The 27071-nt window shown below is 46.4% G+C and overlaps 1 protein-coding gene across 12 annotated transcripts in view; it reads right to left on the bottom strand.

The window, feature by feature from the left end:
* LOC141266083 (cytochrome P450 2C25-like) overlaps window positions 1-27071 on the bottom strand; it is a 464276-nt gene that overhangs the window by 338710 nt on the left and 98495 nt on the right. The gene's annotated exons all lie outside the window — the stretch shown is intronic.

The following is a 27071-nucleotide window of genomic DNA, read 5'->3' as shown; positions in this document are numbered from 1 at the left end:
TAGTGTCTCCTGATTGTTCAGACACCAATATATCTGTTGAAAATAGTCTGTTGTAGGCCCGAGAAATACAAGTGTGGTTTTGCAGTTCCACGGGTCAAATCTCTGTATTATCCTGCTTTTTTGCATTTTTGCCGTAAAGAAAAACAGTAGTGTCTCCTGATTGTTCAGACACAAATATATCTGTTGAAAATAGTCTGGTGTAGGCCTGAGAATTACAAGTGTGGTTTTGCAGTTCCACGGGTCAAATCTCTGTATTATCCTGCTTTTTTGAATTTTTTGCTGAAAAGAAAAACAGTAGTGTCTCCTGATTGTTCAGACACAAATATATCTGTTGAAAATAGTCTGGTGTAGGCTAGAGAAACAGTAGTGTGGTTTTGCTTTTCCACGGTTCAGACCTCTGTATTATCCACTTTTGGGCCATTTGTATCTAAAAAAAATAGTTTGAGTGTTTCGCTCACTGTTCAGCCGCAAATAGATATATTTAAAAAAGTCTGGTATACACCAGTGAATTATAACTGTGGTTTTGCTGTTCCATATTTCATATTTATATATTCAGTGTTACAGTGTGCTACTTTATTTGTTCATTATATATGGAGGTAGCTGCTCTTAGTAAGCACCTGTTCACACCTATTTTTTGTAGTGGAAGTACCGTCATTTTATTTGTTACTAGATTTAGCGTTGACTGAGCCCCCCACCCCCATGCCGCAGGTGGTTTTAAATGCATCAGGATCTGTCTTTCCCATACATAAGCAGACGGAGGTCTCTTAGAGAGGTATTCACATTGGTAGGTCCTGACATCGAGAAACGCCTTACCGTGGCTGTCAGGTACACATGAATTGGCCAATTTATGCGCTAAGATTTCTCATTTATTTACAGCAGTAATGCTATTCATTTTCCATACTTCATATTTACATGCGCTAAAAAGCTCTTAGTAAGCACCTGTTCACACCTATTTTTTGTAGTGGAAGTGCCGTCATTTTCTTTGTTACTGGAATTTTTTTAAAGACTCTGCTGATAACCCCAAAAAGGCCATTTGTACCACCTGCCATGCCAGCATCAGCAGGGGTGACAAAACTACCAGCCTGACCACCACCAGCATGATCAGGCACATGGCAGTAAAGCACCCGACTTTGTGGGGCGAAACCCAGGGTCCACGACCAGTGTCAGTGGGTGTCACCACTGCTTCTTCTGCTGTAGTGCGTGCAATAGAACCCCCAGTTGTGTGTGCAAGGCAATCCCCTGTCCATACTGCATGCAAAGATGCCCCCTCCTCTCAGTCTTCACTTGTTATGGCAGTTTCTCAAGAAACAGCATCAACGTCCATGTCCACGTCCCACCGCAGGGTTGAATTGTCCATATCCCAGACCTTTGAACGAAAGCGGAAATTCGCAGCTAACGCCCCACAGGCCACAGTCCTAAATTCGCACATTTCACGACTGCTTGCATCGGAAATGCTGCCTTTTAGGCTGGTGGAGACGGAATCCTTCCACAACCTTATGGCGGTGGCCGTCCTTCGGTACTCAGTCCCCAGCCGACACTATTTTGCCCGGTGTGCCATCCCCACACTACACAAGCATGTGTCCCAAAACATCTGCCGTGCCCTCAACAACGCAGTTACTGGGAGAGTCCACCTGACAACGGACACGTGGACAAGTGCTTGTGGCTAGGGACGGTACATCTCTCTGACGGCACACTGGGTAAACATAGTGGAAACCGGTACCCAGTCAGACCTTGGGACGGAACACATCCTCCCCACACCGAGGATTGCGGGCCCTATGTCAGTCAGAGTTGCCCCCACAGTGTACAGCTCCTGCGCATCATCCTCCTCCTCCTCTTCCTCATGTTCAGCCTCCATCTCAGATATCACCACATCAGTTACAAGCTGGAAGCACTGCAGTACTGCCTCAGCCAAGCGGCAAGAGGCTGTGCTGAAACTCATAAGCTTAGGTGATAGACCTCACACTGCTTGTGAGTTGTGGACAGCTGTGAAAGAGCAGGCAGATCTGAGACCGCTGAACCTACATCCAGGCATGGTCGTGTGTGACAATGGCCATAACCTGGTGGCGGCTCATGTGCTTAGCCTCATGGTTCAGCAGTTTCTTAAATTGTACCCCGAGTTGCCAGATCTGCTCGTCAAAGTACGCCGCCTGTCAGCTCATTTTCGGACGTCGGCTACTGCTTCCGCCGCCCTTGCTGTGTTGCAGCAGCGTTTGCAGCTTCCGTCACACCGACTGGTGTGTGAAGTCCCCACACTTTGGAACTCTACCCTCCACATGTTGCAAAGGATTTGTGAGCAGAAGAGAGCAGTTGTGGAGTACCAACTGCAACAAGGCCGTCGATATTCAGGTCAGACTCCACACATAAGACCTCAGGAGTGGATCTGGATGTCTGACATATGTACCATCTTGACAAACTTTGAGGAGTCCACCAAGATGGTGAGTGGCGATGACGCCATCATTAGCGTCAGCATTCCACTTGTCTGTCTTTTGCAACGCTCTCTGCAGAGAATTAAATAGGAGGCATTGCAGCCAGAGTATGATGAGAAGGATCAAGAAGCCATAGCGGTCGATTACACACAGCCCAGCCTCATCTCATCCCAACGTGCATTGGGGGACAATGAGGGAGAGGTGGAGGAGGAGGAGGAGGAAGAACAGGAGATTGTATCATGCGCTGTAGACGGTAGTACCTGTACAACTGTCATACCGTCGGTTCAGCGTGCGAGGCCTGAGGACAGGGGGGAGGAGGAGGAGGAGGAGAGCATGGTCAGTCGTCATTTTGGTGAGGACACGGAAGTCTTGCCCGTTACCAGTCTGGCACGCATGGCTGACTTTATGTTACGCTGCCTTAACCGTGACCCTCGTGTTGTCAAAATGTTGGGTGACAGTCATTACTGGTTGGTGACACTTTTAGACCCCCACTACAAGGAGAACTTTCACTCTCTTATTCCTGAGGTGGAGAGGTCTACAAAAATGGGGCAGTACCAGAAGGCCCTTGCTGCAGAACTGTTAAAAAAATTCCCATCTCAACATGCTAGCGGCAGAGGTCACAGTTCGTTGACCAACCAAGGCGTACAAGTGAGAGAGAGGCAACTCCAATCCAGCAGAGGCAGGGGAACACTGTCAACGTTCTGGGACAGTTTTCTGAGACCCGCCCAGCTTACAGACCCTGAGGCGCTGGGTACTCTCACAAGGAGTGGAAAGTTTCAAAAGATGGTGAGGGAGTACCTTTCTGACCGTACCAGCATCCTCCGTGATTCCTCTGTGTCTTTTAATTATTGGGTATCCAAGCTGGACACTTGAACTCTCTCTGTACACCTTGGAGGTCCTGGCCTGCCCTGCCGCTAGCGTGTTATCGGAGCGTGTTTTTAGTGCCGCTGGGGGAATTGTAACTGATAAGCACACTCGCCTGTCAACTGACAATGCTGACAAGCTGACCCTTATCAAAATGAACAAGGGCTGGATTGGGCCAGACTTCTTATCACCACCAAATGACAGCAGAGTAACATAAAGTCAAATCCACTGTGCTATTTCGGGAGGTGTATTCACATGCACCGCTTTACACCCACACATTGGTATATGCTTCCTCATTTCGGCTGTTTTATGTATTTTCTCCTTATCCTCAGCCTCCACCTCCACTATACCACCAGGGTGACTGTGGTCCATGTTGCCATTATTGAAGGTTCCTCCGTCCTTATTTTTGTTAGCTTTTGCTTGGAAGGCATAAGCAAAGACTGTGGGAGACCCACTCCCCAATAATGGGAATAATATTTTTAAGATGCTGTACTGTTCGGATCTTGTAAGGGGCATTAAAAGCGTCTTGTTAAGCTACTGCGACCTCCACCACTTTTCCGAGGGGCATTAAAAGCATCTTGTTAAGCAACTGTGACCTCCACCACTTTTCCGAGGGGCATTAAAAGCGCCTTGCTAAGCTACTGGGACCTCCACCACTTTTCCGAAGGGCATTAAAACCATCTTGTTAAGCTACTGCGACCTCCACCACTTTACCGAGGGGCATTAAAACCGTCTTGTTAAGCTACTGGGAACTCCACGTCTCTACCAAGGGGCATTCAAACCGTCTTGTTAAGCTACTGCGACCTCCACAACTTTTCCAACGGGCATTTAAAGCATCTTATTAAGCTACTGGGACCTACACGTCTCTTCCGAGGGGCATTAAACGCGTCTTGTTAAGCTACTGCAACCTCCACCACTTTACTGAGGGGCATTAAAACCGTCTTGTTAAGCTACTGGGACCTCCACGTCTCTTCTGAGGGGCATTAAAAGCGTCTTGTTAAGCTACTGTGACCTCCACGTCTCTTCCAAGGGGCATTAAAAATATCTTGTTAAGCTACTGTGACCTCCACGTCTCTTCCAAGCGGCATTAAAACCGTCTTTTTAAGCTACTGCAACCTCCACCACTTTTCCAAGGGACATTAAGACCGTCTTGTTAAGCTACTGCGACCTCCACATCTCTTCTGAGGGGCATTAAAAGCATCTTGTTAAGCTACTGGGACCTCCACCACTTTTTCAAGGGGCATTAAACTATCTTGTTAAGCTACTGGGACCTCCACGCTCTTCCAAGGGGCATTAAAACTGTCTTGTTAAGCTACTGCGACCTCCAAGTCTTTTCCGAGGGGCATTAAAACCGTCTTGTTAAGCTACTGTGACCTCCACGTCTCTTCCGAGGGGCATTAAAAGCATCTTGTTAAACCACTCTGAACTCCACAGCTCTTCCAAGGGGCAGTGAAATGTTGTTTTTAATTAACTCTAACCTCCACGACTCTTCAAACGGGCATTGCATTTCCTCCTAATTTTTGTCAGCTTTTGCTTGGAAGGTATAAGCAAATACTATGGGAGACCCACTCCCCAAAAATGGGAATAATGATTGTAATATGCTGTACAGCATGGCTCTTGTAAGGGGCATTGCACGTTCCTCCGTCCTAATTTTCGGCAGCTTTTGCTTGGAAGTCATAAGCAAATACTATGGGAGACACACTCCCCAATAATGGGAATAATGTTTGTAATATGCAGTACTGCATGGCTCTTGTAAGGGGCATTGCAAGTTCCTCCATCCTAATTTTTGGCAGCTTTTGCTTGGAAGGCATAAGCAAAGACTATTGGAGACACTCTCACCAATAATGGGAATAATGTTTGTAATATGCTGTACTGCATGGCTCTTGTAAGGGGCATTGCAAGTTCCTCCATCCTAATTTTTGGCAGCTTTTGCTTGGAAGGCATAAGCAAAGACTATGGGAGACACACTCCCCAATAATGGGAATAATGTTTGTAATATGCTGTACTGCATGGCTCTTGTAAGGGGCATTGCAAGTTCCTCCGTCCTAATTTTTGGCAGCTTTTGCTTGGAAGGCATAAGCAAAGACTGTGGGAGACACACTCCCCAATAATGGGAATAATGTTTATAATATGCTATACTGCATGGCTCTTGTAAGGGGCATTGCAAATTCCTCCGTCCTAATTTTTGGCAGCTTTTGCTTGGAAGGCATAAGCAAAGACTATGGAATACACACTCCCCCAATAATGGGAATAATGTTTGTAATATGCTGTACTACATGGCTCTTGTAAGGGGCATTAAAACCATCTTGTTAAGCTACTGAGACCTCCACGTCTTTTCCGAGGGGCACTAAAACCGTCTTGTTAAGCTACTGTGACCTCCACGTCTCTTCAAAGGGGCATTAAAAGCGTCTTCTTAAGCCACTCTGAACTCTACAGCTCTTCCAAGGGGCATTGAAATGTTGTTTTAAATAACCTCTAACCTCCATGACTCTTCCAATTGGCAATGCATTTCCTCTTAATTTTAGTCAGCTTTTGCTTTTCAATGCAAAGGCAAAAACTAAGGGAGACCCACTCCCCAATAATGGGTAGAAGGTTTTTAGTACGCTGTAATCCACGTTTGTTTCAAGGGGTATTGCAGTTCCTCATAATTTTTGGAAAGCCTTCCATTCACTGCTTAGGCCAACAGTGTACAGGACACCCAGTTGCTATAAATGGAAAAAACGGTTTAGTTAAGGCCCTCTGACCTCCATGTCATTTCCAAGGGGCATTGGAGTGCCTCTAAATTTTTGGTAGGTATTGCACTCACTGTATGCCCTATAACTGTGTAGCCGAACCGCTCCTTTTGTTACAGAAACATATCCTACAAGACATATGTGGTTGACTGGCCTGATATTGATGTGAATGGTCCCTGTTCCTCCTGCTCTTTCTCCTTTGCCACCATCTCATCCATCATTTATCACCTGAAGCTTTGTTTTAACGGGAGTCATAGAACTGGGATAGTAGCAGGAAAACAACCAGCAATCCTCGGAGGAGGTAGGATATGCGCCAAAACGCTGACCACCTCAGGCCTAGTCGCTGCTACATAAATGCGCTTGCATTCCAAGAAAACAAAGCAGATGCTAACTTCTATATCATCATCATGCTCCTCACCTTGGCAATCTCAACTCCCCTGATGGAGAAGCCAGGGCCCACCGGAGGAGTCTGGCTCTCTGGTGGGCTCATCCAATGCTGCCCTAAGGCTGGCCGGGCAAAGAAAAGTGTGTGGGGGGAAGTTGACAGGAGAAATAGGGGCGGCTGGGGACCGTGTGTGGACACCCGGCCATGGAGCAGCTAGGGACCGAGTATGGACACCCGGCCGCCCCCTTGTGGCTGGGGACTGAGTATGGATACCAGGCCGTCAACGCAGCCATGACGTGGTGGCCAGATTCCTCCTCCACATGCCTAAAAGGCCCAATTTTAAGTGCAAGCAAGCAGTATGGTATTGTAGCCTGGCGGTGGGTGGGTGGCAGGCTGCATACTTGCGCTTGCATTGCAAGGAATGGGAGAGGTACAATTGAACACTGCCCTGGGACAAGGACTTGAACGGGGATAGTTGCAAGTTTGCAACGACAGTTGCAGGGTGGGAGGCATCTTTGCATGTACCATGAACAGGGGTTTGGCATGCACACACTACAGCAGAATAGGCTGTCTTTCCCAGTAAATGCACTGGGGAGGGCACAGGTAATGTTTTGGTATGCGCGCTTAATCTTATGTATAAGGCACACCAGGAAAAATAGGGGAGGCTGGGGCCTGAGTATGGATACCTCGCTGCCGAAGCAGCCATGAGGCAGTGGCCAGCTTCGGCCTCCTCCAAACTAAAAGGCCCCATTTCAAGTGCAAGCTAGCAGTATGGCATTGCACCCTGGGGGTGGGTGGGTGGCAGGCCGCACACTTACGCTTGCATTAAAAGAAAACAAAGCAGATGCTAACTTCTATCATCATCATCATGCTCCTCACCTTGGCACTCTCAACTCCCCTGATGGAGAAGCCAGAGCCCACCGGAGGCCCAATTTCAAGTGCAAGCAAGCAGTATGGTATTGCAGCCTGGGGGTGGGTGGGTGGTTGGCTGCATATTTGCACTTGCATTGCAAGGAAAGGGGGAGGTACAATTGAACACTGCCCTGGGACAAAAACTTGCACGGGGATAGTTGCAAGTCTGCATCTTCTGATGCGTCAAGGATCACTTTTGATGGGCACACTATTAGGCAGTGACCTGGGAGTCAGAGATTCTTCCAGGGGTCTTCCCCATGCTGTTCCCATGTCTTTTCAGCACTGTATGCATGTGTCACACAGCACATGGCCAGATAAGGTTGTAAAATGTTAAAATTACATTTCCTGGTGAATGCATTTGTCACGGTTGAAAGCAATACAAAAGTGCAAAAACGCATGAAAAATGCTACTTGTGAATATAGCCCAAGGTGTGGAGGAGTATTTTTTTGGGGGGGTTATTTATTTTACCTTATACACAAGTCTTTACCCTGGAAAGGATGTTCCTTAACATATTTCACAGGAAAGCAGTTTCAGTTTCGTTTTTGAACGTTTTATTGTGAGCTCTTAAAAGTGGCTTAATACCTCTGACCTCGTTGTTGACAACAGTGACCTGGGGGTCAGAAATGCTTCCTGGGGCGATCCCCATGCTGTCCCCATGTCATTTGAGCACTGTCACTATCGTTTTGGGCACTTGTTAGGCTTTTAAAAGACTGCCGGGGGTGCCGCCGCAAAAATGCTCAGGTCTCCCATAGACTAACATTGGGCTCATTGCTCGGGTCGAGCATCCGAGTATCACGGCGAGCTCGGCCCGAGCTACGAGCACCCGAGCATTTTAGTGCTCGCTCAACACTAATGGAAACATATCAATATGCCAAGAAACTAAGCTAAGAAATCTTAAAACTGTATACCATACACAGAGAGCATTAATAAAAGTAGGAGATGCAACTGTAATTAGAATGACGTCATCGGAGAGGATTTGGCATTTTTTGATTGGTCGCCCTAAGATGATAGAATACTGAAGGCTCAAAAGACTAAATAGATGATGTAATAGACGAGCTACTAACAATACAATATTGATTATAAAGTAATAAAGACACAATTTTTCTATAAGTCTGCATGAAAGATGTCAGAACTAATTACAATCTCCTCTGGATCTTGAAAATTAGAGTCAACCGGCATATTTAAGTTTCATATTCATTTTCAGCACCACAAAATTAGTTGAGTTTAACTGTTTTTTGTCTCTGACTCTGACCCAATTTGGCTGTAGAACAGTTATTAGTCCCAGTTCTGTGCTTACTAAACACTGAAGGCAATGATCTCACCAAACGGTCTCCATCAGGGGTCTATCCCAATTCTGACCACACCCTAGAGTCCTCTGACACTTCCTCCATTTTGATCGCTCTCCTACTTCTGACCCTTGACCTGTGTTCTGACTATATATCCCTAGTCCTGATTACGCTCCTCTTTCTGACCCATGGCATATTTTCTGACTAAATCTCTGTCTTATCATTCATCTATCCTGATTACTTTGTTCTGACCCCCGTTCAATCCTCTGACTATATCTCCATCTTATTCTTCCTCCATCCTAATTTTTCTCCTTCTTCTGACACTTGTTCCATCATCTGACTATATCTCCGTCTTGTTCTTTCTCCATCCTGATCAATCCCCTAGTTCTGACCCTTATCCCATCCTCTGACTATATCTCCATCTTATCTTTCATCTATATTGATCCATCTCTTAGTTCTGGTCCTCATCACATCCTCTATGTGTCTATCTTATCTTTCCTTCATCCTGATCAATCCCCTAGTTCTGACTGTCATCCTCTCCTAGGACTATATCTCCATCTTATCCTTTGTTTATACTGAACCATCTCCTAGTTATGATCCTCATCACAACCTCTGACTATATCTACATCTTATTCTTCCTCCATCATGAGCACTATCCTAGTTCTGAACCTCATCCCAGCTTAGGTCCACATCTCCATTTTTTCTTTCCTCTATCCTGATCACTCTCCTAGTTCTGACCCTCATCCCTTCTTCTAACTATATCTCAATCTTATTCTTCATCCATCCTCATCATTCACACTACTGACACTAATTGAGATGTTCTGGGATCTTGGGAATCTGGCCAAGGAAGTAGATATCTCCTTGCAGGAATGTTGGGGAGCAAGCAGAGATACCCTACAATCCAATCTGAACAGCATCAACTTATTGGGGAATAAAAGATCCACTTTTAAGTAAGATCCACGTCTGACCCCTGGAAGACCATTAGAGAATCAAGGAATAATTCACATGCAACCCACTTAAGATGCATGACCCCAATCTGCAGACACATCTATCTATTTTTTTTTGTTAAATCTCATTGAACATATTATTTACATTAGTGTACACCACTGAAAGACTACATTAACAGGGAGGGGAAAAGATATGTTTCTATCATAGCTGTGATGCTCTGTGTGTCCTGACCCTTTCTATCATAGCTGTGATGCTCTGTGTGTCCTGACGCCTTTCTATCATAGCTGTGATGCTCTGTGTGTCCTGAAGCCTTTCTATCATAGCTGTGATGCTCTGTGTGTCCTGACGCCTTTCTATCATAGCTGTGATGCTCTGTGTGTCCTGACGCCTTTCTATCATAGCTGTGATGCTCTGTGTGTCCTGACGCCTTTCTATCATAGCTGTGATGCTCTGTGTGTCCTGACGCCTTTCTATAATAGCTGTGATGCTCTGTGTGTCCTGACGCCTTTCTATCATAGCTGTGATGCTCTGTGTCCTGATGCCTTTCTATCATAGCTGTGATGCTCTGTGTGTCCTGATGCCTTTTTATCATAGCTGTGATGCTCTATGTGTCCTGATGCCTTTCTATCATAGCTGTGATGCTCTGTGTGTCCTGATGCCTTTCTATCATAGCTGCGAATAAACCATTGATATTATTATTTAAATTAAATGACTATCTATTTCCTCAAAGTTCAAATTAATACCTAAACAATATGTAACCCAATACATTGCTTGTGGCTGTTTAGATATAAGGACGATTTTGCTTTAATTCTATATTTCAACTCCCTATTTACAAGATTCTAACTTTAAAATATCATAGAAAATAAGTTGATTGGTCAATCTGCTTGCCAGTCTTGACTAGCAGCGTACGATGAAGGGGGCATCAATTAATTGATTTATTAAGATGTGGTTTTTGGTAACGTTAATAAAGATGAATTTTTAAAGTACTACATGGAATGCTTCTTTTTCTTTAGGAATTTGTTTAGTCCAAAGAAAGGTTTATACATTATTGTATGAATTACCATATTGATATTGATTGGCAGACCCCCCTTTTTGATATCTAATAGCAGTGTAATGCAGGTGCCGAAATGCAACGCACAGAGACACAAGGCGAGGACAGTCAGAGATGAATATAAACAGTTTATATATAGATATAACAGGTATTCTGAACAATGGAATGGCAACAGGGGTAATGAACAGTAATTTGAAATATTAACAAAATATGAAGTCCCGCAAGATAGTGTGGTGCACCCAATCATGGGAGTCACCACGTCAGTTCTTTAACTCTGTATATGGCCCTAGCGGGGGTCACCGGTTATTCCCGCTAGGCCGAAAGTCTTTTCCAGACAAAGTCAATTAAATCACGTTTAGCTTCTTCCGCCCCAACCATTCCCCTCCCAACTTAAGTACCTAAACCCAACTGGCCCCGGTACCGTGAGTGAACAGTAGAAGTGACGGCCCTGTTCACGTATGCTGCTCCTCTGCCTTCACTGGCGTGACTTTCCTGGCTCAGCCGTCTCCCAACTCCTCTCTTCCTGGCCATTGGAGGCAGTCTCTCAAGCCGTAGATAGGGGGGTCCAGACCTTGTCTGTCGGAGGGCGACGTTGGGTTCCGCGAACTCACTCAGCTCCACAAGCAAGTTCCGACTCTCCTCAATAGCCACAGCACTCGGGTCACATCTGTGATGGATCCGGAGCTCATCCACCAGTGTCCGGCTGCGGCACCTCGCAGGCCTCTGACTTAGGCCTGCCACGCGGGGCTTCTCAGCATGCAGGGAGCACGTCTGCTCCTCTCTGCTGCTTGGCGCCAAAAAACCCTCAGGCTTGGCTCGCTGGCCTCTTATCTTCAGGAACTCCTTCCTGGAAGTCACCTGACTGTGTCCAGCGTCTAGATCTGCTCCCCCTTCAACTTCCTTTGTTCATCTTGGTTCCGCTTGACTGCGCCTGACCAGCAGATGGCAATTTCTCTCCATCTTTGAAGCATCCTGTAAGAATTCTCTTAAAGGCTCTCTTGCCTCCATTACATTAGCATAAATATCCAGAGCATGAGGCCGACCCCACCCTTTGAAAAAAGACGGTATTCCGGCGAAACGCACATCAGGGACACATGACCCGCTTGTTTATCAGAAGTTAATTAGGGTCGGATAGTATAAAATTATGCAGACGGTTAACTAGGTTAGGATAGCTATGTGCGCTCCAGCATCGGCACACTGTCTATTAGTGTGCCTGCAGCTGCAGTGTCAGCACGTCCGTGCACTGGCGTGGTCTCCAGCATGGAGATGCTACACCTTCCTGATCACACACCTTCTCGCATAGTATCGTTATAGAATTGATACGGCTTTAACATCATGTCGTTATCTATATGAATTGGGGTGGCACTACAATAGAAATTTATATTTCTGTCGGTTTATGATGTCTAATAGCATTATTGGGCATTTTATCTTATATAGCAGTGCATGTATGTGAGTGATTATACACCCTAATAATTTTAGATATAAGCCACAATCCTAATTTAACCCTCTTCTGCTAGGTTGCATAACTCTAATGACTAGTGATGGGCGAACCCGTCACTGTTTAGGTTCGGCCAATACCAGAACAGTACCCGAACCCCGAACACGGACCCCATTCATGTGAATGGGGGACCCGAATTTACCTGGTTTCCCGAGCCGTCATTTTCATGACAGCGCAGGAAACACAGGCTTTGATTGCGATAATTGCATTACCGCGATCAGAGCGCTGTGGCATCATGCTGAGATACAGTGTGGCACTCTGTTCATGGAATCTTCGTGGGACCCTCGTTATTTGGACTGCGTCGGAAAGGTAAGAATGAGGTTGGTTTATTATTTTATTTTTATTACAGGTGATCAAGGGTTTCAGCTGGAATGGGCATGACAGAAAGTATGGTTTAATTTCGAATATTAAAGGAATACTGTCTTCAAATAAAATATTTTATTCTGGGTATGGGTGTTTTATTTTACCTTTAACTTACACTATGGGGTTAGTAATGGGGGCGTCTTATAGATGCCTCTCCATTACTAACATGGGCTTGATGTCACTGCCACCGCTACAGGGCAGTGGGCAGAGGAAGGCTACGTGCCAGAATTGGTGCATGATATGGATGCACCATTTTTGGGGCAGCTAAGGGCTGCAGTTTCTAGCCTCAAAAGTGGCCAATATTCATGGCCCCTTCCTAGGCTATTAATATCAGCCCCCAGCTATCGGCATAGCCCCTGCTAGCTATTAAAATAGGGGGACCCCACATCATTTTTTTGGGGGGTCCCCCATTTTAATAGCCAGCGAAGGCTATGTATACAGCTGGGGGTTGATATTAGTAGCCTGGGAAGCTCCATGGGTATTAACCCCTTCCCAGGTTAAAAACATCTGCCCCAGCTGTCCACTTTCCCTCTGCTGGTTACTAAAATTACATGGGACCTCCATGTCATTCTTTTGGGGGGGTCCCCCATTTTAATAGCCAGTGAAGGCTAAGTATACTGCTGGGAGTTGATATTGGTAGCCGGGAAGCTCCATGGGTATTACCCCCTTCCCAGGGTCTAAACATCTGCCCCAGCTGTCCGCTTTCCCTCTGCTGGTTCATAAAATTATCAGGGACCACAGGCCATTTTTTTTCTAGAAATGTACTAATTTTTTAATAAATTACATGAACAGTAAGGTACACACGAAAAGCAGATTATATATATCACATATTTATATCTATCTGTATTTATATCTATTATTTATATATCTATCTATTTGTTATCTGTTGACCTATCTAATTATCTATCTAAGATAGATAATGGATAGATATATGGATATATAGATAGATAGATAGTAGTGATGAGCGAGCACTAAAATGCCCGGGTACTCGTTGCTCAAGTCAAGCAAATTGGAATGCTCTAGTGCTTGGACCGAGCAAAGAGCCCAATGTAAGTCTATGGGAAACTCGAGCATTTTTCAGGCGGCTCCCCCCGGCGGTGTGAAGAGGGCCAAAAAATTGCCCAAATCAATGGGAACAGTGCTCAAATGATATGGGAACAGCATGGAGAAGACCCCTGGAAACATCTCTGACTCCCATGTCACTGCTGTCAACAACGTTGTCAGAGTATTATGAAACTTTTACGGACTCACAATAAAACATACAAAAACAAAACCAAAATGGATTTTCCTGGGAAATATGATAAGGAACATCCTTTCTAGGGTAATGACTTGTACAAAAAGGCAAAATAAATAACCAAAAACAAAAATGCTCCTCCACACCTTGGTGTATGTTCACACGTAGCGTTTTTGATCCATTTTTGCACTTTTGCATTGCTTTCAGCCGTGACAAATACATTCACCAGGAATTTTAACATTTTACAACCTTATCTGGCCATGTGACACTTCATCAGACACATCCTGTTTCATTTATGATGGATGGACTCTGAAAGTCACAAAGATTATTTTTATAGGGACATCAGGCGGCCTTTACTATTCTTAAAGGGCCAGCAGTCGTCCATCACTATTCTTAGAGAGCCATCAGCAAGCTATGCTTTGTTGTTCCCATTATAAAGGAGCAGGTCTCCAGTAGTGGTAATGCCCATGTTGTGACTGCAAGGAATGCCAAAATTTTGGATAAACTTCACTAACAATTTAAAGACACATACAGCTGGGCCACAGTAACAACATGTTACCATTAGAAAGGAGAGGGACTGCTATTCAGTTATAGGGTATGCAGTGAAGCAACAGCTGCCAAAAATTTGGAGGAACTCGAATGCCCCTTGCAAGAGATGTACAGGTCAGAGGGCCTCCTGCAAAAAATGCTCCCATTATTAGGAAGTGGGTCTCCCATATTGTTTGCCTATGCAGTGAAGCAACAGCTGGCAAAAATTTGGAGGAAATTCAATGCCCCTTGCAAGAAACGTAGATATGTTGATATGGTACATATGGTGGTGATATTGTGGTGGAGGATGAGGATGCGGAGTAGGAGGAGGACAAGAGCAAATAGACAAAACCATGAAGCGTATACCCATGTCTGGGTGTGAAAAGGTGCATGGGAAAAGAGTTAGACCTCCCAAAAAAAAAGACACAGTATTTGAGTTTATGTTATGTTGCTATCATTCGGTGGTGTTGAGAAGTCTGGCCCAATCCAGCCCTTGTTCATTTTTATAGGAGTCAGCCTGTCAGCATTTTCAGTTGACAGGCGGATGCACCTATCGGTTATAATTCCACCGGCAGCACTAAACACCCGCTTTGACAAAACGCTAGCGGCAGGGCAGGCCAGGACCTCCAAGGCGTAGAGAGCCAGTTCATGCCACGTATCCAGCTTGGATACCCAATAATTATAAGGCACAGAGGAATCACAGAGGACGTTGGTACGGTCGGCAAGGTACTTCCTCATCATCTTCCGAAACTTTTCCTTCTTTGGTAGAATACCCCGCCTGTGCGATGGGAAGGTCTGAGAAAACTGTTCCAGAACTTTGACAGTGTTCCCCTGCCTCTGCTGGATTGCATTTGTGGCTCTCTTGCCTGTACTCATTGTTTGCCCAATGAACTGTGACCTTTGCCGCCAGCGTTTTCAGATGGGAATTTTTTAAATAATTCCGCACCAAGGGCCTTCTTGTACTGCACCATTTTATTAGGCCTGTCCTGCAAGGACATAAGAGACAGAAAGTTCTCCTTGTAGCATGGGTCTAGAAGTGTCACCAACCAGTAATGACTGTCACCCAAAATTTGGACTACGCGAGGGTCACGGGAAAGGCAGCGTAACATAAACTCAGCCATGTGTGCTAGACTGCAAATAGGCAAGAGTTCCGTGTCCTCACCAAGAGAACGATAGACCATGCTCTCCTCCTCTTCCATGCTGTACAGACGGTATGACAGGTGTGCATGTAGTACCATCTACAGTATAGCGCAGGAAACTAGCTCCTGCTCCTCCTTTTCCTCATTGTCACCCAATCCACATTGGGATGAGATGAGGCTAGGCTATGTGGAATCACCATGTATGGTTCGTTGCTCCATCTCATCGTGCTCCGCCTGCAATGCATCCTCTTTAATTGTGAGCAGAGAGCGTTTCAGAAGACAGAGAAGCGAGCTGGTGACCCTAATTATGATGTCATCGCCGCTCACCATCTTGGTGGAGTCCTCAAAGTTTTGGAGGATGGTACAAATGTCTGACATTCATGTCCACTCCTGAGGCTTTATGTGTGGAGTCTGACCTGAATACCGACGGTGTTGTTGATGCTGGCAGTCAATAACTGCCCTATACTGCTCACAAATCCTTCCTGACATCTGCAATGTAGAGTTACAACATGTGGGGACATCACAGATCAGTCTGTGAGCTGGAAGCTGCAAACGATACTGAAGCATGGCAAGAGCGGCGAAAGCTGTAGCTGACTTTCTAAAATGGGCACAAAGGCGGCGGACTTTGACAAGCAGATCCGACAGATGCGGGTAGTTTTTGAAAAACTGCTAAACCACGAGGTTAAGCACATGGGCCAGGCATAGTACGTGTGTGAGCTTGCCTCGCCTCAGAGCCGCCACCAGATTCCGGCCATTGTCACACATGACCATGCCTGGCTGTAGGGTCAGTGGTGTCAGCTACAGATCTGCCTGCTCTTTCAGAGATGTCCACAACTCTTCAATGTTGTGCGGTTTGTAACCTAAAAACATTAGCTTCAGCACAGCCTGTTGCCACTTGGCCGAGGCAGTGCTGCAGTGATTCCAGCTTGCGACTGATGTGCTCATTTCGGAGATGGAGGCTGAAGAGGAGGAGAAGGTGCAGGAGCTGTAGAATGTAGGGGCAACCCTGATTGACCCAGGGCCCGCAATCCTCGGCACTTGTCCATGTGTCCGTGGTTAGGTGGACTTTCCCAGTAACTGCATTGTTGAGAGCTTGTCTAATGTTGTGGGACACGTGCTTATGTAATGCGGGGATGGCACACGGGGAGAAATAGTGCCGGCTGGGGACTGAGTACCGAGGGATGACTGCCGCCATCAGGTTGTGGAAAGCTTCCATCTCCACGAGCCTAAAAGGCAACATTTCGAGCACATGCATTCGCGAAATGTGTGAATTTAGTAGTGTGGCCAGTGGGGCATTGGCTGTGTATTTGTGCTTGTGTTCCAAGGACTGGGGTAGGGACAACTGAACGCTGCTTTCAGACAAGGACGTGGACGTGCTTGCTGATGGTGCTAGTTGAAAGTATTCAACAACAGGTGCAGGGTCGGGAGGCATCTTGGCATGCGCCATGGACAGGGGATTAGTGTGCACGCACAACAGCAGGACAAGCAGTGGTGTCACCCGCAGACACTGTTGCTGGACCCTTGGGTTCGGCCCACTTAGTCGGGTGCTTTGCTGCTATGTGCCTGATCATGCTGGTGGTGGTCAGGCTGGTAGTTTTGCTACCCCTGCTGATGCTGGCCTCTCAGGTGGTGCAAATGGCCTTTTTGGGGTTATCTGCAGAATCTTTAAAAAAGAACCAGACTTTGGAAGACCTAACAGTTGTACTAGCAACTTCCTTCGTGTTGGCATTACGAGGAATGCTTTCCTGCCTTGTGTCTGCGGACACCACACAGCTTCTTCCTGCCTATTAAGGTGCTACACCTCCCTCCCCCTGTGTGCTTCTGTCCTCACTCTGTATGTCCCCCTGCCAGGTTGAGTCAGTTACTATATCATCCACCACCTCGTGTTCCACTTCCGCACCATGGTCCTCCTCCTGACTTTCTGGCAATTGTGTCTCATCATCATCATCATCCACCTCTTTCGACAGTAATTGCACGTTCCCACCGTCACCTTCATGTGCCCGTGGCTGCTCCAATATTTGGGCATCACTACACGTGTTCTCCTCTTGACTGTCTTGAAGCTGGCCAGGCGAGAGAACCTAATCTACAAATGGAGAAGTGAACAGCTCTTCTGAGTGTCCAAATATGCGATCAGTTGTCTGCAGGCACTCAGCATGGTGGGAGGAAGGAGGATCAGGGTGAGGAAACTCACGGCTACTGAGACTTGACCGTGTGGAAGACAAGGTGGTGGTGGAGGTGGCTAAGCGACTGGAAGCATTATCTGCTATCCAACCAATAACCTTTTGACACTGCTCTGTGTTCAATAGTGGTGTTCTGCAGTCCCCTAGTAATTGGAACAGGAAGATTGAGCGACAAGATGTGGGTGTTTGTTGTGGCACAATTTCAGCTTGCCCACGGCCACGTCGTCGGTCTCTGCTTTCACCATCATGTCCACTTCCCCGTCCGTTACCACGCAACATGTCCATTTTTAATGGAGGACAATATTTTCCATGTTCACGAAAAATGGCTGATTTTTGAGTGCAGTTATATGTGATACGTCTGACAGAGAACCATCGTTATAAATAGCGGGCCTGTAACTTGCTAATACTATTCTTCACAGACTCCTAGTGTGAATAGCTTGACCGACACACTGCAATGGATTGAAAATGCAAGAAATATCTGATTTTGGAACACTCTTACAGGTGTTATATCTGACAGAGAACTATGGTTTTAAATAGCAGGTCTGTAATTTGCTAATACTATCCTTCATAGACACCTAGTGTGAATAGCTTGACCGACACACTACAACGGAATGAAAATGGAAGAAATGTCTGATTTTGGAACACTCTTATAGGTGTTATGTCTGACAGAGAACCACAGTTTTAAATAGCAGACCTGTAATTTACTAATACTATTCTTCACAGACACCTAGTGTGAATAGCTTGACCGACACATTGCAACAGAATGGAAAAGGAGGCCAATATTTTCCCCATTCAGTTTAAATTTCTGGTTTTTATCACTGAAATGTGGAACAGATCTGGCTTTATTCTGCAATGAGAACAAGCAAATGGAGCAGAAAAATGGTGTACTATGGGTTGCTTTTTAAGCAAATAACCAGGACTAAGATCAAGAAAATTTTTTCCCTGGCCCCTGATATCTGGGGCTATGTCTACAAATATCTGTAAAAACAGCAGCGGCAGGAAAGTTCAATGGACCCTCTTGAACTATATGCACTGCAGTCTGTCACATACACTGCTTGCCTGCCTAATTCCTGCTATCACCACTGATTATATACAGCTGAATTAGTCCTCAGAAGGACTATTAGTTCAGTTGGATATATAAATATATATATGTATAAATATACAGTACAGACAAAAAGTTTGGACACACCTTCTCATTTAAAGATTTTTCTGTATTTTCATAACTATGAAAATTGTACATTCACACTGAAGGCATCAAAACTATGAATTAACACATGTGGAATTATATACTTAACAAAAAAGTGCGAAACAACTGAAAATATGTCTTATATTCTAGGTTCTTCAAAGTAGCCACCTTTTGCTTTGATGACTGCTTTGCACACTCTTGGCATTCTCTTGATGAGCTTCAAGAGGTAGTCACCTGGAAATGGTCTTCCAACAATCTTGAAGGAGTTCCCAGAGATGCTTAACACTTGTTGGCCCTTTTGCCTTCATTCTGCGGTCCAGCTCACCCCAAACCATCTCGATTGGGTTCAGGTCTGGTGACTGTGGAGGTCAGGTCATCGTCAAATAGCCCTTATACAGCCTGGAGGTGTGTTTGGAGTCATTGTCCTGTTGAAAAATAAATGTTGGTCCGACTAAACGCAAACCGGATGGAATAGCATGCCGCTGCAAGATGCTGTGGTAGCCATGCTGGTTCAGTATGCCTTCAATTTTGAATAAATCCCCAACAGTGTCACCGGCAAAGCACCCCCACACCATCACACCTCCTCCTCCATGCTTCACGGTGGGAACCAGGCATGTAGAGTCCATCCGTTCACCTTTTCTGCGTCGCACTAAGACACAGTGGTTGGAACCAAAGATCTCAAATTTGGACTCATCAGACCAAAGCACAGATTTCTACTGGTCTAATGTCCATTCCTTGTGTTCTTTAGCCCAGACAAGTCTCTTCTGCTTGTTGTGTGGCGCCCCTGAGGGTTCGGTCGCCACAAGGGGGGATACTTCAGCCTGTCAGCAGGTGTAGTGTCTCCTCACCCAGGTAAGGAAGGTGTACTAATCAGGACCCTGTCTTCCATCCAACACTACACACTCCTGCCTATGGGAGGCAAGTATGCACCATAGTGCTGCCTCAGCAGGATCACGAGTGGGGGGGACCAAAAGTTAGGGGAACCATCTAGTGGGTGGAGGGTGTAGAACACACTTTTAGTTACACACATAGTTTCATATATAATAGCCAGCCATCTTAAGCACAAGGTTCTTGGTTCCTGGCTCCAGTTCTTGATTCTTAGTTCTTGGAGTGTGATCTTGAGAGCTGGCAGCGGCCATGTGTTGGAGCCTGCAGCATGTTGAAGATTCACGGTCCTCGTGCTCTGACCTTGGCACGAGGAGCGGGTATGAGTTAACAGTGTCGCTACCCCAGTCAAGTTCCCTTGCTTAAGAAGGTCGGGAGCTATAGTGACAGCTCCACAAGCAAAAGGATCCCAGGGAGCACGGACGGAGCGGCGTACGCCACCTGTACTCTCCATTCTGGCCCTGCCAGAGGGACTCCTGCTGCAAGAGGGGTACCGGCCCCCGACATCTGACTTTGCCACTTCACGTCTCTGTCAGAGAAGCCCGGTAGGCTACAGTGGATCCAGTCGGGTGATGGGCGGAACGGATTTGCCGCCTTACCCTATATCTGTGCATAGTCCAGAGGGAGACCCAGCCTTTGCATGCACACACACAGGAGAGGTTCAAAGGGGACTGTTAGGTACACTCGGAGGGTCCTGATCCAGGCACCTGACGCAACTGGGTGCGCTGAGCCCTCATCCCTGGTGGCCGCAGTGATCCGTGAGGAGCAGGGAGAAGCCTTGCGGCTGAGCTAAAAGAACTGTGAGTAAAAACCCTGGAAGACTATCCCTATGGCCTCTAGACTCTTTATTACACACTGTACCACACTGCGCCTAGGTGGCCAGGACTACTCCCCCCATCCTCCTGTCCCATCTGCCCTGAGGCACAGCTCCGCCTGTGGGGAGTTATACCATCGCAAGCTGCCACAACACCCAGCCTCAGAGGACTGCTAGCAGCGCTGGTGGCCCATCACCAGACACCACAGGTGGAGTAGTCTCAAGCCTGAATGCCCTAACATCATTTTTAATGTGACGGCCCTGGGCACAGGACGGGTCCGGTCCATGACTGCATCCCCCCTAACATCTAACCCGGCCCCGAGTACCCCCACCATCTTCCCAGGGCAGGGCTGCGAGCGTCACAGTTGCCTGTACTTAGCAGTGGTTTCCTAGCAGCTATTTTACCATGAAGGCCTGCTGCACAAAGTCTCCTCTTAACAGTTGTTGTAGAGATGTGTCTGCTGCTAGAACTCTGTGTGGCATTGACCTGGTCTCTAATCTGAGCTGCTGTTAACCTGCGATTTCTGAGGCTGGTGACTCGGATAAACTTATCCTCAGAAGCAGAGGTGACTTTTGTTCTTCCTTTCCTGGGGCGGTCCTCATGTGAGCCAGTTTTTTTGTAGCGCTTGATGGTTTTTGCAACTGCACTTGGGGACACTTTCAAAGTTTGCCCAATTTTTCGGACTGACTGACCTTCATTTCTTAAAGTAATGATGGCCACTCGTTTTTCTTTACTTAGCTGCTTTTTTCTTGCCATAATACAAATTTTAATAGTCTATTAAGTAGGACTATCAGCTGTGTTTCCACCTGACTTCTGCACAACACAACTGTTGGTCCCAACCCCATTTATAAGGCAAGAAATCCCACTTATTAAACCTGACAGGGCACACCTGTGAAGTGAAGACCATTTCCGGTGACTACCTCTTGAAGCTCATCAAGAGAATGGCAAGAGTGTGCAAAGCAGTCATCAAAACAAAAGGTGGCTACTTTGAAGAACCTAGAATATAAGACATATTTTCAGTTGTTTCACACCTTTTTGTTAAGCATATAATTCCACATGTGTTAATTCATAGTTTTGATGCCTTCTGTGTGAATGTACAATTTTCATAGTCATGAAAATACAGAAAAATCTTTAAAGGAGAAGGTGTGTCCAAACTTTTGGTCTGTACTGTATATATATTTATATATATATATATATATATATATATATATATATACACTGCTGAAAAAAATAAAGGGAACACTCAAATAACACATCCTAGATCTGAATGAATGAAATATTCCCATTAAATGCTTTGTTCTGTACAAACTTGAATGTGCTGACAACAAAATCACACAAAAATCATCAATGGAAATCAAATTTATTAACCAATGGAGGCCTGGATTTGGAGTCACCCCCAAATTTAAAGTGGAAAAACACACTACAGGCTGATCCAACTTTGATGTAATGTCCTTAAAACAAGTCAAAATGAGGCTCAGTATTGTATGTGGCCTCCACGTGCCTGTATGACCTCCCTACAATGCCTGGGCATGCTCCTGATGAGGTTGCGGATGGTCTCCTGTGGGATCTCCTCCTAGACCTGGACTAAAGCATCCGCCAATTCCTGGACATCTGTGGTGCAATGGAGCGAGACATGATGTCCCAGATGTTCTCAATCGGATTCAGGTCTGGGGAACGGGCGGCCAGTCCATAGCTTCAATGCGATCATCTTGCAGGAACTGCTGACACACTCCAGCCACATGAGGTGTGGCATTGTCCTGCATTTGGAGGAACCCAGGGCCAACCGCACCAGCATATGGTCTCACAAGGGGTCTGAGGATCTCATCTTAGCAGTCAGGCTACGTCTGGCGAGCACATGGAGGGCTGTGCGGCCCTCAAAAGAAATGCCACCCCACACCATTACTGACCCACTGCCAAACCGGTCATGCTGAAGGATGTTGCAGGCAGCAGATCGCTCTCCACGGAGTCTCCAGACTCTGTCACGTCTGTCACATGTGCTCAGTGTGAACCTGCTTTCATCTGTGAAGAGCACAGGGCGACAGTGGTGACTTTGCCAATCCTGGTGTTCTGTGGCAAATGCCAAGCGTCCTGCATGTTGTTGGGCTGTGAGCACAACCTCCATCTGTGGACGTCGGGCCCTCATACCACCCTCATGGAGTCGGTTTCTAACCGTTTGTGCAGACACATGCACATTTGTGGCCTGCTGGAGATCATTTTGCAGGGGTCTGGCCGTGCTCCTCCTGTTCCTCCTTCCACAAAGGTGGAGGTAGCGGTCCTGCTGCTGGGTTGTTGCCCTGCTACAGTCCCCTTCAAGTCTCCTGGTGTACTGGCCTGTCTCCTGGTAGCGCCTCCAGCCTCTGGACATTACCCTAACAGACACTGCAAACCTTCTTGCCACAGCTCGCATTGATGTGCCATCTTGGATGAGCTGCACTACCTGAGCAACTTCTGTGGGTTGTAGAGTCCGTCTCATGCTACCACGAGTGTGAAAGCACAACCAATATTCAAAAGTGACCAAAACATCAGCCAGAAAGCAATGGTACTGAGATGTGGCATGTGGTCCCCACCTGCAGAACCACTCCTTTATTGAGGGTGTCTTGATAATTGCCAATAATTTCCATCTATTGTCTATTCCATTTGCACAACAGCATGTGAAATTGATTGTCAATCAGTGTTGCTTCCTAAGTGGACAGTTTGATTTAACAGAAGTTTGATTTACTTGGAGTTATATTCTATTGTTTAAGTGTTGCCTTTTAATTTTTTGAGCAGTGTGTATATGTATATATATATATATATATATATATATATATATATATATATATATATGCTGTGGTATACCTATACTAACTATGAAGACGCAAATCTCTCCCTGAGGCAGCAGCAGCTCTCCCTACTCTGCTTGATTCCGGAGTGACTGGGACGAGCCTAGGACTACCAGGTCTTATACAGGCCTTATGGCGCTGTGAAGCCAGCCAATCACTTTAATACCACAATCAACATGGCTACGGTATTATAGTGTGTGGCAGGCAATCCCTGCATGTTCATTGGCTCTCTAAAAAGCGCCAAACATGCAGGGAGGGGACCTGCGCTCTGCAGTGTCTATGAAGAATGGCATGCTGGATGGCAGCGCTCAGCTGCGATCCAGCCTGTCATCTCAATGCCATCCCAGCATGGGAGAATTCTCCTGCTCAAGCGCTGAGCACAGGAGAATTCTCCCACGCTGTCAGTGACGTGCATGAGGTGAGCTGAGTTCATTGGACATGAACTCGGCTCATCTGGATGCCGTCACAGCGAGACATTGAAGAGCGCAAGCATGCCTGCGCTTCTCAGTGTCTGCGGCATGGCAAGCTGGATGGCAGCTTTCTGCTACGATCCAGCCTGTCATGTCAATGTTGCGGAGCTGAAGCCATCCTGGGAACCATAGAAAGGTAAGGATTAGTGTTGAGTGAGCATGCTTGACACTGCCAGGTACTCGCCCGAGCATCTCACTACTCGGGATGTTCGGCGAGCAGCGAGCATTTCCGGGTTACTCGGGCGGGAGCTCGGGTCTCCGCCCTGCATGTTTGGCGCTCTTCTCAGAGCCAATGAACATGCAGGGCTTGCTAGCCAGTCACTGTAATGCCGCAGCCATGTTGTTTGTGGGCATTACAGTGATTGGCTGGCCGCACAGCGTCACCTCGAGTATTTAAAATCGGGCACCGTCATCTTGGACACAGTCGCTCTAGATCACACAGTGTAGGGAGAGTGCTGCTGAGTTAGGGAGAGATATATAGTGCGAAATAGGTAGTGTAGGGTCTCTAAAGCCTGCCAAATCAAACAAACAGTCCGTCTCAGGACTAATATAAATCCCAGATATCAGGCAGGCAGGCTGTATAGGAGACGCAGTGGTTATACCAGCAAGCGCTGCATTACAGTGCTGTGTGCTCCTGTTGGTCAAATTGCTAGACTTATCCCCCGGTCTCAGGGGTCAGGAAAAATCTTTTTTTTTCATCTAAATCCTGTATTTTTTTTTTCCTCAGTCAGACTGTACAAATACGCCTCTTATTAACCTTTTGGCATCCCCCCCCCCACAAAAAAAAAAAATTGAGTGTGTCTGTGACTGTTCAGACACCAATATATCTGTTTAAAATAGTCTGGTGTAGGCCAGAAAAATATAACTGTGGTTTTGCAGTTCCACGGGTCAATTCTATGTATTATCCTGCTTTTGGCATTTTTTCTGTAAAAAAAACTGTAATAGTGTCTCCCTGACTGTTCAGACACCAATATATCTGTTTAAAAGAGTCTGGTGTAGGCCAGAGAAAGAGAACTGTGGCTTTGCAGTTCCACAGGTCAAATCTCTGTATTATCCTGCTTTTGGCATTTTTTGCCGTAAAAAAAAACCAGTAATAGTGTCTCCCTGACTGTTCAGACACCAATATATCTGTTTAAAAGAGTCTAGAGTAGGCCAGAGAAATAGAACTGTGGTTTTGCAGTTCCACGGGTCAAATCTCTGTATTATCCTGCTTTTGGCATTTTTACAGTAAAAAAAAACTGTAATAGTGTCTCCCTGACTGTTCAGACACAAATATATCTGTTTAAAAGAGTCTGGTGTAGGCCAGAGAAATAGAACTGTGGTTTTGCAGTTCCACGGGTCAAATCTCTGTATAATCCTGCTTTTGGCATTTTTTGCGTAAAAAAAACCAGTAATAATGTCTCCCTGACTGTTCACACACCAGTATATCTGTTTAAAAGAGTCTGGTGTAGGCCAGAGAAATAGAACTGTGGTATTGCAGTTCCACGGGTCAAATCTCTGTATTATCCTGATTTTGGCATTTTTTGCCATAAAAAAAACTGTAATAGTGTCTCCCTGACTGTTCAGACACCAATATATCTGTTTAAAAGAGTCTGGTGTAGGCCAGAGAAATAGAACTGTGGTTTTGCATTTCCATGGGTCAAATCTCTGTATTATCCTGCTTTTGGCATTTTTTCCGTAAAAAAAAACTGTAATAGTGTCTCCCTGACTGTTCAGACACCAATATATCTGTTTAAAAGAGTCTGGTGTAGGCCAGAGAAATAGAACTGTGGTTTTCCTCTTCCATGGTTCTAATCTCCTTTTTATTACCCTTTTTCCATTGATAGTGCGAGTGTAAGTTATTTTACTTCATTTAAAATGGGCAAGGCGTGTGGCAAGGGACGTGAAACTGAACGTTCTGGTGATGGTGCGTGTAGAGGACGGGGCCATGGCCAAGGTGAAAATGTGCCACAACCAACAGCCACATATTCTTGCTCCCACTTCTTGACCAAATTACTAGGGAAGCACACTACAACACCAGTATTGCGAACTGATCAGTGTGAACAGGTTATTAATTGGAGAGCAGATAATACTTCCAGGCACCTGCGCACCACCACCTCCGGTCTGTCTTCCACACGGTCAAGTTTTAGTAGCCATGAGTCTCGACCGCATACTTCTCCTCACCCTGATGCTCCTTCCTCCCACCATGCCGAGTGTCGTCAGACAGCAACTGATCCCACACTTTGACACTCTGAAGAGCTGTTCACTGGTCCATTTCCATATTTGTTCCCCTCGCCTGCTCCGCTTGAAGTGGTGGAAGAGGAGATCCCATGTAGCGATGCCCAAATATTTGAACAGCCACGGCCACAGGAAGTCGACGCTGGCAATTTGTCACAAGAGGTGGACGATGACGAGACACAATTGCCAGGAAGTGAGGAGGAGGATCATAGTGCGCAGGTGGAAGAGGAGGAGGTGGTGGATGATCTAGTAACTAACCCAACGTGGCAGGAGGACACGCAGAGCGAGGCCAGCAGCACAAAGGGGGAGGGAGGCAGAGTACCCCAACAGGCAGGAAGAAGCAGTGTGGTGGCCGCACACAGAAGGCGGGCAACAGTTCCCCGTAACACCAACACGAGGGACGTTGCCAGTACAACCGGTAGGTCTTCCAGAGTCTGGAATTTTTTTAAAGACTCTGCTGATAACCTCAAAAAGGCCATTTGTACCACCTGCCATGTCAGCATCAGCAGGGGTGACAAAACTACCAGCCTGACCACCACCAGCATGATCAGGCACATGTCAGCAAAGCACCCGACTTTGTGGGGTGAACCCCAGGGTCCGCGACCAGTGTCAGCGGGTGTCACCACTGCTTCTTCCGCTGTTGTGAATGTAATAGAACCCCCGTTGTGCGTGCAATTCAATCCCCTGTCCATACTGCATGCAAAGATGCCACCTCCTCTCAGTCTTCACTTATTATGGCAGTTTCTCAAGAAACAGCATCAACGTCCACGTCCCACCGCAGCGTTCAATTGTAAATATCCCAGAGTTTTGAATGAAAGCGCAAATTTGCAGCCAAAGCCCCACAGGCCACAGTCCTAAATTTGCACATTTCATGACTGCTTGCATTGGAAATGCTACCTTTTAGGCTGGTGGAGATGGAATCCTTCTGCAACCTTATGGCAGTGGCCATCCCTCGGTACTCGGTCCCCAGCTGACACTATTTTGCCGGGTGTGCCATCCCCGCACTACACAAGCACGTGTCCCAAAACATCTGCCGTGCCCTCAACAATGCAGTTACTGGGAGAGTCCACCTGACATCGGACACGTGGACAAGTGCTTGTGGCTAGGGACGGTACATCTCCCTGAAGGCA

The sequence above is a fragment of the Phyllobates terribilis genome, unplaced genomic scaffold (genome assembly GCF_046119375.1).
Source record: "Phyllobates terribilis strain yellow unplaced genomic scaffold, ASM4611937v1 Scaffold_4__5_contigs__length_816908805, whole genome shotgun sequence".
Classification (NCBI taxonomy): Eukaryota; Metazoa; Chordata; class Amphibia; order Anura; family Dendrobatidae; genus Phyllobates; species Phyllobates terribilis.
The sequence above is the reverse complement of the archived record's forward strand: the minus strand, read 5'-3'. Positions and strand labels throughout refer to the sequence as shown.